The sequence below is a fragment of the Nicotiana tabacum genome, chromosome 15 (genome assembly GCF_000715075.1).
Source record: "Nicotiana tabacum cultivar K326 chromosome 15, ASM71507v2, whole genome shotgun sequence".
Lineage (NCBI taxonomy): Eukaryota > Viridiplantae > Streptophyta > Magnoliopsida > Solanales > Solanaceae > Nicotiana > Nicotiana tabacum.
In genome coordinates this window covers 124487763-124501949 of record NC_134094.1, presented here as the reverse complement: position 1 = coordinate 124501949, position 14187 = coordinate 124487763, and positions in this window count along the sequence as shown.

Genomic DNA, 14187 nt, shown 5'->3' with positions numbered 1-14187 from the left:
TAAGAAGCCTTTTTCATGGTACCAGCTTCAGGGAGCTGACAACCCGAAATTCAAGGGTAAAGCTACTACCTCCACTGGCCAGTCTGAGGAGCCAGCGGTAGTAGTTACTGATTCAGCTGCCGAGCCTTCCACCGCAACCGGTACTTCCACCGGGACAACATCCATGTCACCCTCATCTTTTGGTCCTCCTATTTCTGCTAGACTGTTAGTGCCATTACCAGTGCCGGCCTCATCTACTTATCCTCAGACTCCACTGCGAGTCTCCCAAACATTGGCGAGTCTCAATAACTGGATGCAGGAAGCTATTACAAAGCTGACCGATATATCCAGTGTTCTTACAGCACAGTCCTCTGCCCCAGCAGAGCCACAAGTACCTCTGTCAGTGGAGGAAACGTTGAAGAAGATTCTGAAGAACCGGAAGACCATTGTTGTTACTTTGGCGTCATATGGGAAGGTCATTAAGGATTTGGGCAAACAAGTCAAGAAGATGCGTATATCCCAGGAATCAAAGAAGTCGGTTGAGAAGATGAGCAAAGAGGTCGAAAGGATTGGATCTGCCGGAGATATTCCATTGGACTTCTTTATGGAGCAGAAAGTCCCAGTAGCACAGGCAGCACCAGCAGAGGCACCGGCCGGCCAGTCTGAGGAGCCGGTTGCGACTGCTCACTCTGCGGAGGAGATGATACAGATGCTCAACAACCCTGTTGTCCCTCAGCCAGGAGATGATGACATACAATTGGAGGAGATAGAGGGTGCTGATGATCCTATGCAGACTGAGACCACATAGGGAATTCTCTTAACTCTCTACCCTTTCCCTGTTCTTATTTTGGTTAAGCATTGAGGACAATGCTTATTTTCATTTGGGGGGTGGTATATTTTGATTATTTGACTTTGACATTTGACATTTGGGCTGTTATAACTCTGATACTATTTTTTCTTTCGTCTTTATTTTCCTTATGTATATACTCATTTGTCTTCAGTTTGTATATTCATTTATCTCTCTTTCCGTAGTTTATTTCATAGATTCTTTAGTTTGTTTTTCCTTAGTAGTATAACTTCTTATTTATGTTTTGTGTGAACAATAAGCCTTTGATTTTCTTAATGCCATGGTTCTTTCCAAAGGTGGATTTTGTGTGAACCGGGTAGCTCTTCCCAATGATGGATGGCGTGACAACCTTTTTAAGGGGAGATTTCATTTGGTAGATGAGTCTTCTTTAGCTGCCAGTTCATCTGAAGGTTCAGAAGATGGTAGTCAAGATTCTGAGCCCTCATCATCACATGCTCTAGCTGATCCAATTAATGTGAACGATGATAATGATGTCCCAGATGATGGGATAGGGGAAGATACTACAGTAGTAGGTTTGGAGAGATAAAAGAAACCAGAGCTATGGGAGAACAGATTCGTCAGTGCCGCTGCCTTTGGTAAATTTCGGGAATGGTGGCCGCAGCGGTTGCTCACTCTTGAGCGACAATTTCTGATGAAAGATTTGAACAAGCACAACCCCAATATCCTTAGGAAATTCCATAAGTGGAAAGGATGGAAATGGTTCACCACCAGCGTCCTAGATTCAAATGAGTACATGGTCAAGGAATTCTATGCAAATGTTGCTCACATAAAAAAGGGAACTAAGGTAACAAAAGTGCGGAATCTTAAAATTCGCTTTGACGCATGTGCACTAAACAAATATGTCGGGTTTGAAGAAGTAGAGGCAGTGCAATATTTGTAAAATCTAGCTATAGGTGATGCAGCACATCCGTTGTTAGCTGCGATTCTGGCAATCCCAGGGTCAACACCTATGTGGCTTACAACAGGGGTTCTAATTATCCGGGCCACCCTAAACTTTGAAGCAAAAGGGTGGAAAACATTCGTCTGTAGCCGCATTGACCCATGCCTCAATGCAAACATGCTTTCACTCCCCCTTGCAGTGTTGGTGGCTTCAATTATGGCAGGGTATCAGATAAATGTTGGTGCCATCATGTCCACCAACATCACTTTAGCTGTCCATAAGGGGGAAAGATCATATCCGTTCCCGAACTTTCTTACAGAATATTTCAAGGATCAAGGGGTGGGGGCCGAAGCATTATGATACAGAAGTGAAGGCCAAGAAGTCTTTCTCATGGTATCACCTTCAGGGAGCTGACAACCCAAAATTCAAAGGAAACACTACTACATCCACTTGCCATGCTGAGGAGCCAGCGGTAATGGTTACTAATTCAGCTGTTGAGCCTTCCATCGCAGCCGGTACTTCCACCGGGACAGCAGCCATGCCACCCTCATCTTCCGGTCCACCTATTTCTGCTAGACTGTCAGTGCCAGCCTCATCTACTTATCCTCAGACTGCGTTGCGAGTCTCCAAGACATTGGCGAGTCTCAACAACTGGATGTAGGTAACGACTACAAAGATGACCGATATATCCAGTGTTGTTGTAGCACAGTCCTCAACCCCAGCAGGCCCAGCAGAGCCACAGGTACCTCCGTCAGTGAAGGAAACATTGAAGAAGATTCTAGAGAACCAGAAGAACATTTTTGATACCCTGGCGACACATGGGAAGGTCATTAAGGATTTGGGAAAGCAAGTCAAAAAGATGCGTAGATCTCAGGCAGGAATCGGTAGAGAAGATAAGCAAAGAGGTTGAAAAGATTGCATCTGCCGGAGATCTTCCATTGGACTTGCTTATAGAGCAGACAGTCCTAGCACCAGAGGCACTAACTGGCCAGTCTGAGGAGTCGGTTGCGACTGTATACACTGCTGAGGAGATGATACAAATGTTCAGAAACCCTGTTGTACATCAGCCAGGAGATGATGACATACAGTTGGAGGAGACATAGGGTGCTGGTGATCCTATGCAGATTGAGACCACATATGGAGTTCTGTTAACTATCTACCCTTTCCCTGTTCTTATTTTTGTTAAGCATTGAGGATAATGCTTATTTTCCTTTGGGGGTGGTCTATTTTGATTATTTTGACTTTGACATTTGACATTTGCGCTATAATAACTCTGATACTATTTTTTTTTCTTTCGTCTTTGTTTTCCTTTGGTATGTATATATTGTCCTAATTTGATGTAGATATTCATTTTCCTTATGTATATACTCATTTGACTTTGGTCTATTTATTTTTTTATCTCGCTTTCCGTAGTATATTTTATAGCTTCTTTAGTTATTTTTCCTTAGTAGTATAACTTCTTATTTACTTTAGTAGCTTCCTTTTAATTTTCTTTAGTAGGTTCTTATTTTAATTTTGTGGGAACAATAAGCTTTTGGTTTTTTTAATGCCACGGTTCTTTCCAAAGGTGGATGTTGTGTGAACCGGGTGGGGATGGATGGCGTGACAACCTTCTTAAGGGATTGAGTCAGTTTTCTTTTATGTTTTGACAAAATATAGTAATAATGGATAAAAGTGCCTCGAGCATGCTTCACTTGGTACCAACACATTTACCTCTGATCTTATGGTTAAAAACAAAGTTGTTGGCATAAAATAGCTTTAGTTGTGACCTTTAGACTCTTGTGTTGACTCAAACAGTCATCGAGTGGTTCAGTCGAGCCATTTGTGATTCTCAATCTTAGCTAGGGTTGTTGTGGGCCCTCGAGTCTCTGCTCTCTTTAGCAATCCAGCAGTGTGAGAGGTGAGGTATTGGATTACAAGTCCAAGTTTCCGTACCAATAGTCTAGAACTTGCCCCGAGTGTTTTTCTAGGAAATATTTTAAGTGTACCTTGGCTTGAGAAATGATTGTAGGCTCTCCTTGATCCAACTTGAAATTGAAATCTTCCATAACCTACCAATGTGATATCCCTAGTCAACCCCTTTGAGCCGAAGCCTTTGTATTTCAATAACCAAGTTATAAGTCTTTATCCGCTCTGAAATGACCCTCTCTTGGCACACAATATTTCCTTAGCATTCTTGAGAAACAATTGGTAAGAACATAAGTTTGGGGGAGAGACGAGGAGTTTGTAGTGATAAAAGGCAAAAAGAAAAGAAAGAAAGAACAAAAAGAAAAATGACAAAAAGAAATTGAATAAAGTGAAGAGTTGAAGGGAATTCAAAAGAAAATGAGGATAAAAGGCTGAAGTAAATAAAAAAGGAGAAGAATGAATGTCATGATCAAGAAAGAGAGACGTTACGTCTCTCTAGTTCCCCCGAGGAAGAAGAAAATGACTCAAAGAGTCGAGAAAGTATGAGCCGAAAAGAGAAAATAGAGTGCTTAAGGAAAGATGAAACCATTCCTACCTTGGTCTAAAAGCCTTCATTACATCCCGCAAAATCCCTACATGATTTTAAGTTGAGTGAGCTTACATTAATGGTGATTTACATAAGGGGCAAGCTTATGGTACTTAGAGCCGGACTTGTGGCATTCTTTTGAGAGAGATGAGTAAACTTTTCACAATCCTTGTATCGAGTGTTGCATTATAAAGTGAGATGTGCTAATGGAGAGTAGTGGAGGAGGAGTTTGAGATCCACAATGACCTACGCGAAAGAACGAGCTTCCTTGATGAATAGAGTCAACTTTTGATGCTCTAGTGTCATATTAGAAAATCATTGCATTATTGATAATTCATATGTGTTGTGGGTAATTGTTGGTCACAATTGATGTGTGATTGACTCACCTTAGGCCATCTGAAATATCTCTTTTTCTAGTGGAGGTGGGAATTGCCTTATTTGCTTGAGGACAAGCAAAAGCTTAAGTTTGGGGGAGTTGATAAGTGGGGATTTTGACCGATTATTTGCCTTCTTTTACTTGCGATTTAGCTCAAAAATGCTTAAAGGCATTCCCGGAAACTAACAAAATGTGCTTACTAGCATGAATATTGGGACACGAGCCAAAGAAGTCAAAATCAACTCATAAAGGATTCAAAAGTAACCAAGAACCAAAACAGGGCAAAAAGGCAAGCAGTGCGGATCGCACAATTCTAGTGCGGCCGTAGAGGGGAGATTCAAAGAGTAGTTTTTGGGCCAGCTAAAGGCATTCGGACCGCACCGAAATTGTGCGGCCGTATTCATTATTATGCGGTCTACAATGAAGAATCAGAGAGTTGTGTCAAGTCCAAAAAAAGCAAGGAGTGCGGACCACAACAGTTTTGTGTGGCCGCACCCATTTTTATGCGGACCGCAGAAGCCCTCAAGTTCCAAGCCCAAGTTCCCAAGAATGCGGACCGCACCATAATTGTGTGGCCGCAGTAGCTCATTGTGCGGACCGCACCAGAATTATGCGGCCGCACAACCTTCGTATGGGCTTTTTTGTTAGATATTTTTAGCTTAGTATAAATAAAACTTTTTGTCATTTTTAGGGGAAGTCGAGTTTTTAGAAGTGCACCTGGGCCTTTTTCTTTACTGTATTGAGTAATTTTGTACTAGATTAACTTCTTAACATTAGATTTTCTTTGTCTAATCAATTATTATGCATTATATCTTAATTTCTTCTTGTATTTATTTATTTTTCATGAGTAGCTAAATCTTTAGCTAGGGTTGTGACCCAACCTTAGTGTGGGTATTTTATGGGTGTTTAATTTAGGGCTTGTTTTTGATTAGGTTAGTGATATTTAGCCTTGTTCATGACCTAGAATCAATGGTTGCAAATATTGATTCATGCCTATTTGACTTAGCCTCTACTTGAGAAAGAGAGATTAAGTCTAGGAAAACTTGGCTAACAAGAAATTAGGGTGAACTTAAGAAATTGATAGCCCCAATTAAAGGGTTAAACCTAGAGATAGTAATACCTGACTTGAACTAATATCACTTGTATTGTGCAAATATCCAATTGGGCTTGAGAAAGCGAAATTGGGCAAAATCACTCAAACTACCGAGAGGTATAGAGTGAGTACCCGGATGTGATTGCTACATCACAACCCCAACTAATCAAATTTGCCCTGGAGTTTACAACCCATTAGGTAACCACCTAGGTAGAAGTCACAACCCTAGTCCTTTTTAATCATTCGAAAAACTAAAAACTAAAAATATTGTCCTTAGTTTTATACTTGCAAACAATAGAGTCAAGTATAAGTAGAACACCAATCAAGTTTGTGGAAGTGTAATTTGAGTCAAAACTTGTAATTAACTTAGATATACACCTAATCCCATATTCTAACTCCCTGTGGATTCGATCCTGACCTTCGTTGGGTTTATTATTGCATCGACCGCCTCACTGCTAAATTGTGGTGTGGGTTTGGCTGAGATCAGGCATGAAGCTTATTTAGCATTGCCCAAACTAAAAGGCTAAGGCCATTCCAAGTTAACAACACTCGAGGGCATGAAGCATATTTGGAATTGCCCGAACTAAAAGGCTAAGGTCGTTCCGAGTTAACAACACTCGAGGTCATGAAGCTTATTTGGCATTGCCCGAACTAAAAAGCTAAGGCCATTCCGAGTTAACAACACTCGATGGCATACAACTTATTTGGCATTTCCCGAACTAAAAGGCTAAGACCGTTTCGAGTTAACAAAACTCGAAGGCATGAAGCTTTTTTGGCATTGCCCCAACTAAAAGGCTAAGGTCGTTCCAGGTTAACAAACCTTGAGGGCATGAAGCTTATTTGGCATTGCCCGAACTAAAGGCTAAGGCCATTTCCGGGTTAACAAAACCCGAGATTACAAAAGCTTACGAAACCTGAGCAAAACACACTCTCAACAAGTCATATTCTAAAAATCATAAGTATTCGGGGAACATTTCCCGGACAAACCGGATCCCACGATGAAAATCCTGTTCGGAACTCCGAACATGACTATTTAATGCTAAGGCAATTCAATCTTTGCAAAAACATAAAAAGAAAAGCAAAGGAAGAACTCAAGAATTATCAAAAAAATATAAAATTTGTATTTATGGAGTATTGTCTTTACAAAGGCCGAGCATCCTCGACACAGAGTACTAAGTACAAAAAGAAACAAAGTCAAACAGAAGTAGCCTGATCTTGGCTGAGCCCGCCTCGTCATCGGGATTTTTTGGGTCACCTCCACTCTTGGACCTGACTGATCCCTCGGAATCTTCCTCCTTGGGATAGGCCAGTTTCCTGGCCTCAGCTTCGAGCACCTTGGCATCCTCAATATCAGCCGATAAATCAAAACCCCGAGCGTGAACTTCCTCGAGGGCTAGCCTGTGAGATTGCTACTTAATATGCTCAGCTATATTTTTTGAATAGTTTTGAGCCGCTTCAGAATCGTCCTTATACTGGGCCACCATTTCAGCAGCTTCGGCCTTGACCACGACGACCTCTAACTTAGCTGTTTTATGCTCTTTGGCCAGATTATCTCGATCCGAAACGAAAGAACCGAGCCGAGATTGAGCTCCTTAAACCCTTTTGTATGAACCTCGGCCCTTTCCTTTGCCGCTCTTAGCTGGATTTCGGCCGAAGTTAGTTGTGCCCGAGCAGCCTCCTTTGTCGAGGCCAAACAATCCATTTTGACTCTCTATTCATCGGTTTCATCTTTGACCATATCCATTTCGGCCCGGAGCTGATCAATATGATCAAGTTTTTGCCGGACCTGCAGATGTTGACCATTAGTCACCGAATCAAATTCATCATCACTAACTTCGAAAATATTTACCTGTTCGACCAAGTCAGCATGATCCTTCCGAGCTACTTCCAACTCGGCACGGAGGTTCTTAGCCTCCCCTTCGAGCTGCTCACTAATAAGTTTGAAGGCGTCTCTCTTCTTAGTAAGCTCTCGAACATCGGCTACAAGTTGTTTCCGGTCATCCCGGTACCTCAAAAGGCCTCGTGATGAAGCACCGAAACCTACGAATAAGAAAAGAAAAGCTAAGTCATCTACGAAATAATCTAAATGTAAATAAACAATTCACTTAGGAAAGCATGAAGTTACCTGGTTCAGCGTCTGTTGCGCCTCGTTGAAAAGGCAGGGAGCATCCACCTTGTTCATCTTAGCTTGATTATCCTCGGTCACCAGGCACCGAAGATAGATGGCCACCCTTACGGGGCAAAAAGAATCCGAGTGTCCTCCGGAAGGGAAAAACTGATGGTGAATTTTCGATCAAGGTATGCACTCGGGGCAAGGAATCGATTGACCAATTTCGGGCTCGAGGAATGCCCGATTGCTTCAGAGGGTAATCTCTTCCTCGGTATCTCTAAATCGCCAAATCTGATGGCGTTTGTGATGACCCGATAGGTCATCTAAAATTTTAAACCTTAATTTTGTGTTTCAAAGCCTCCAATGGCTTCCTTAAGCCTTCCTCGATTTGCGTGTGTAGTCCGAGTGTTTTTCTGGAAGGCTTTTATGTTAACAATTGATAAAATATGAAATTTTGCTTTAAAAATCTATTTGAGTTGACTTCGATCAATAGTTTTAGCAAACGGATACGAATCCGAATTTTGACGGTCTCGGTGGGTCCGTATTATGATTTGGGATCTGGGCGTATGTTCGGAATCGAATTCCGAGGTGCCTAGCTCGAGTTATCACTTTTTGTCGAAATTTCAAAGTTTAAAGGCTTAATGACTTTAAAGAATTGACCAGTGTTTGACTTTGTTGATACCCGATCCGTATTTTGGTTTCGAAATTCGGTATAGATCCATTACTATATTTATGACTTGTGTCTCAAATTTTGTGAGAAATGGAGTTGGTTTGACATGATTCGGATGTCCGGTTGTTAAAATAGAAATTTTAAAATTTCATTGAAAACTTCATTTGATTTGGTGTCCGTTTCATAATTCTAGGTGTTATTTTAGTATTTTGATTGCGCGAGTGAGTTCGTATCAATTTTTTAGACTTGTGTTCATATTTGGTTTGGATCCCCGAGGGCTCGGGTGAGTTTCGGATAGCCCACAGACCTTTTGAACTTAGAAAGTTTGCTGGTTTTTCACTTTTGCTGGTTTCTGGTGTTTCCTTCTTCGCGGTCGCGAATATACTCCCACGATCGTGAAGGGTAAAATGGGCTGGGAAAGATTTTTTTCTACGCGAACATGAAACCTTGGCGGGCCTGCTCTTCGAGAACGCGGCCAGTCAATCGCGAACGCGTAGTGAAATAGAGGTGGGGGTTGGGAGTTGGCTGTTGTTCTATGCGAAGGCGATATAAGGATCATGGATGCGGAGGCTAGGGGGGCTAAGCCTATGCGAATGCGTAGATCAACTCGCTATCGTGTAAGCCATTGAGGCTTTGCTCTTCACGAACACGTCAGGTTTCACACGAACGCGATGCACATCTGACGACAGTGATTAAAACAGTCCCAAAAACGGGATTTTGTTCATTCTTCAAATTTTCAAAGCTAGAAAGCCCTAGAGGTGATTCTCCCAAGAACGTATCTTCCCCAATTTGTTGGTAAATGATTCTAACCTACATTCTTTCAATTTCTCCATTACTTTTCATAAGATTTCAACCTAAAATTTAGGATTTTCATGGTGGAAATTGAGGGTTTGGGAAAAATTAGGGATTTTTGTAAAATTGGAATTTAGACCTCAAATTGAGGTCGGATTTCAAAACAAAATACATAACCGGACTCAGTGGTGAATGAGTAATCGGGTTTTAGTCCGAATTTCGGGTTTGGACCATGCGGGGCCGGGAGTTAAAGTTTGTTGACTTTTTCAATAATGAGCTAAATTGAACCTTTTTCATTTGTGGGTAGTTCCTAAAGCTTATTTTGAATCGTTTGGTTGTTAATTTACTAGATTTGGTGGGTTCGGAGGCTTGTTCGAAAGGCAAAGCCGTGGTTGAGCTTTGAGTTGGCCTTCGGAGCGAGGTAAGTGTCGTGGTTAACCTTGACTTGAGGTATTAGGACTTGTTTGCCTATTTACTACTTGTTTAAATATTGGATACAACGTATATGTGAGGTGACGAGTACTTATGCATTATTATTGGGTTAAAAGCATGCGGGTGGGACTTGTTTCTTGTAATCTATCTCTTTTTTGATCCTAATATTCATGCTTAGACTAGTTAATTGATAAATTGATCGTTCTTTCCGTACTTATGAGCTATTTGTGATAATTGAGTATTGTTTCTGAAATTGAGATCGGTATTGTGGAACTATTGTTGACGTAAGACTTGATATTGCTTATTCCATCTCCCAATTTTTATATGTTCATTTTACATGGTAAGGGAGAGTGTTAAAGCATGAAGGGTGATGTCGTGCTGTATTTGAGAGTTAAAGCACGAAGGGTGATGCCTTGCCGTATCTATTGATTCATGATGAAATTGAGAATAAAAGCACGAAGGGTAATGATGTGCCGTATTTATAATTTTATGGTGAGATTGAGAGTAAAATCACGAAGGGTGATGTCGTGTCATTATTACTATTTCATAGTGAGGCTGAGTGTAAAAGCACGAAGGGTGATGTCGTGCAGAATTATTCATTATACTTGTTCATTTTGTTGATTGAAGGTTGATTGACTCATTCTTGTTATTATTCCCTGTTGTAGTTATCGTATCGTGTACCCTTTTCGCATGTACCCTCCCAGTTGTATTTGTTAATTCTTTATATGTTATTATTTTGTACGTATATTTCCGTCTGTACAAGTTTAATTACATGGGTATCTTGTCATAGCCTCGTCACTACCTCGTCGAGGTTAGGCTCGACACTTCCAGAGTATATTAGGTCGATTGTACTCATACTACACTATGCATTTCTTGTGCAGACTTTGGTACTAGTCCCAGTTGTTTGTGAGACGTACTATCTCAGATTGGTATTTGGAGACTCAAGGTAGATATGCTGGCGTTCGCAGACCTTTATGTCCCCTTCCATTTCCCCTATTTACTGTTCTTTTCATTCAAGACAGTTGTATTTATTTCAAACCCGATTTTGTAGAGATTTTAGAAGCTCGTGAACTTATGACTCTAGATCCAGGTTATACTTAGATATTATCGGTTTATGTCATTTGTATTCCGTTTTATTTTCTTTTCGGCTTAATTGGTTTTACTTAATTGAATTGATTGAAAAATTGGCTTAAGGATCCTCTAACGTTAGTTTGCCTAGCAAGTGAAATATTAGGTGCTATAACGACCCCGAAGGTGGAAATTTCGGGTCATATTTATGTGCCCAATGTAGATGGACTTCGTGAGTTGATTCTTTAGGAGGCCAACAGTTCCCGGTATTCTATTCATCCAGGTGTCGCCAAAATGTATCAAGATTTGCGGCAACATTATCGGTGGAGGATAATGAAGAAGGACATAGTTGCTTATGTAGCTTGGTGTTTAAATTGTCAGCAAGTAAAGTGTGAGCATCAGATACATGGTGGGTTGCTTCAGAAGTTGGAGATTCCTGAGTGGAAGTGGGAGCGTATCAGTATGGATTTATTTGTTGGACTTACACGGACTCAGAGGAAGTTCGATGCATTATGGGTTATTGTGGACAGGCTGACCAAGTCAACGCATTTTATTCCTGTGGCAGTTACCTATTCGTCTGAGCAGTTGGCTGATTTTTACATCCGCGAGATCGTCCGTCTTCACGGTGTGCCCATGTCTATCATTTCAGATCAAGGTACTCAGGTCATCTCGCACTTCTGGAGAGCGGTACAATGTGAGTTGGGCACGCAGGTTGAGTTAAGCACAACATTTCATCGTCAGACGGACGGACAGTCCGAGCGCACTATTCAGACATTAGAGGATGTGCTCTGCGCTTGTGTTATAGATTTCGGGGGTTCATGGGATTAGTTTTTGCCACTTGCAGAGTTTTTCGACAACAACGGCTACCAGTCGAGCATTCAGATGGCTCCCTATGAGGCACTATATGAGAGGCGGTGTCGATCGCCAGTTGGATGGTTTGAGCCGGGGGAGGCTCGATTGTTGGGTACAGATTTGGAACAGGATGCCTTGGATAAGGTCAAAATTATTCAGGATCGACTTCGCATAGCTCAGTCTAGGTAGAAGAGTTATGCCGACCGTAGAGTTCGTGGTGTTGCATTCGTGGTCAGAGAGAGAGTATTGGTTTGGGTTTCACCCATGAAGGGTGTGATGAGGTTCGGAAAGAAGGGCAAGTTGAGCCCTAGGTACATCAGATCCTTTGAGATTCGGGAGAGAGTGGGTGAGGTGGCGTACATGCTCGCATTGCCACCTAGTTTATCAGTGGTCCATCCAGTGTTCCATGTGTCCATGCTCCGGAAGTATCATGGTGATCCATCCCATATGTTAGACTTCAGCTCAGTCCAATTGGACAAGGATTTGACTTATGAGGAGGAGCCAAAGGCTATTCTAGCCTGGCAAGTTCGACAGTTAAGGTCTAAGAGTTATCCTTCAGTTCGAGTGCAATGGAGAGGTCAACCGGTCGAGGCAACTACTTAGGAGTCCGATTCGGACATGCGGAGTAGATATCCACACCTTTTCACCATCCCAGGTACTTTTTTGTGTCTGCTCGAGGACAAACGGTTGTTTTAGAGATGGAGAATGTGATGACCTGATTGGTTATCTAGAGTTTTAAACCTTAATTCTATGTTTTGAAGCCTCCAATAGCTTCCTTAAGACTTCCTCGATTTGCATGCACAGTCGGGGTGTTTTTTCGGAAGGCTTTTATGTTAAAAATTGACAAAATATGAAATATTGCCTTAAAAATCTATTTGAGTTGACTTCGGTCAACATTTTAAGCAAACTGACCCAGATCTGTGTTTTGACGGTCCCAGTGGGTCTGTATCATGATTTGGGACCTGGGCGTATGCCCAGAATCGAATCCGTAGGTCCCTTGCTCGAGTTATCGCTTTTTGTCGAAATTTTAAAGTTAAAAGGCTTAATGACTTTAAAGAATTGACTAGTATTTGACTTTATTGATATCGGGTCCGTATTTTAGTTTTGGAACCCAGTATAGGTCCATTACTATATTTATGAATTGTGTGTCAAATTTGGTGAGAAACGGAGTTGATTTGACATGATTCGGACATTCGTTTGTTAAAATAGAAATTCTAAAATTTCATTGAAAACTTCATTTGATTTGGTGTCCGTTTCATAATTCTAGGTGTTATTTTGGTATTTTGATTGCGCGAGTGAGTTCGTATCAGGTTTTTGGACTTGTGTGCATATTTGGTTTGGATCCCTGAGGGCTCGGGTGAGTTTCGAATAGCCTACACACCTTTTGAACTTAGAACGTTTGCTGGTTTTTCACTTCTGTTGGTTTCTGGTGTTTCCTTCTTTGCGGTTGCGAATATACTCCCGCGATCATGAAGGGTAAAATGGGCTGGGAGAGATTTTGTTCTACGCGAACGCGAAACTTCGGTCGTGAATGCGGAGCATTGGGGGGCATGCTCTTCGCAAAGGCCAGTCAATCGCGAACGCATAGTGAAATAGAGGTGGGGGCTGGGGGTTGACTATTGCTCTATGCGAACGCGATACAAGGATCGCAGACGCAGAGGCTAGGGGGCTAAACCTACGCGAATACGTAGATCAACTCACAATCGTCTAAGCCATTGAGGCTTTGCTCTTCGCGAACGTGTTAGGTTTCACGCGAACGCGAAGCACACCTGATGCCAGTGATTAAAACAGTACCAAAAACGGGATTTTGTTCATTCTTCAAATTTTCAAAGCTAGAAAACCCTAGAGGCGATTCTCCCAAGAACTTTTCTTCCCCAATTTGTTGGTAAGTGATTCTAACCTACTTTCTTTCAATTTTTCCATTACTTATCATAATATTTCAACCTAAAATCTAGGATTTTCATGGTGGAAATTGGGGTTTTTGGAAGAATTAGGGATTTTTGTAAAACTAGAATTTAGACCTCAAATTGAGGTCGGATTTCAGAACAAAATACATAACCAGGATATGGGTGAATGGGTAATCGGGTATTTGTCTGAATTTCGGGTTTGGACCAAGTGGGCTTAGGAGTTGACATTTGTTGACTGTTTCAATAATGACCTATATTGAACCTTTTTCATTCGTAGGTAGTTCCTAAGGCTTATTTTGAATCTTTTGGTTGTTAATTTGCTGGATTTCGTTGGTTCGAAGGCTTGTTCAAAAGGCAAAGTCATGGTTGAGCTTTGAGTTGGTCTTTGGAGCGAGGTAAGTGTCGTGGTTAACCTTGACTTGAGGGATTCAGACTTGATTGCCTATTTACTACTTGTTTAGATGTTGGATACAACGTATATGTGTGGTGACGAGTACTTATGCATTGTTATTGGGTTAAAGCATGCGGGTGGGACTTGTTTCTTGCAATCTCTCTTTCTTTGATCGTGATATCCATGCTTAGACTAGTTAATTGATAAATTGATCGTTCTTTCCGTACTTATGAGCTATCTGTGATAATTGAGTATTGTTTCTGAAGTTAAGATCG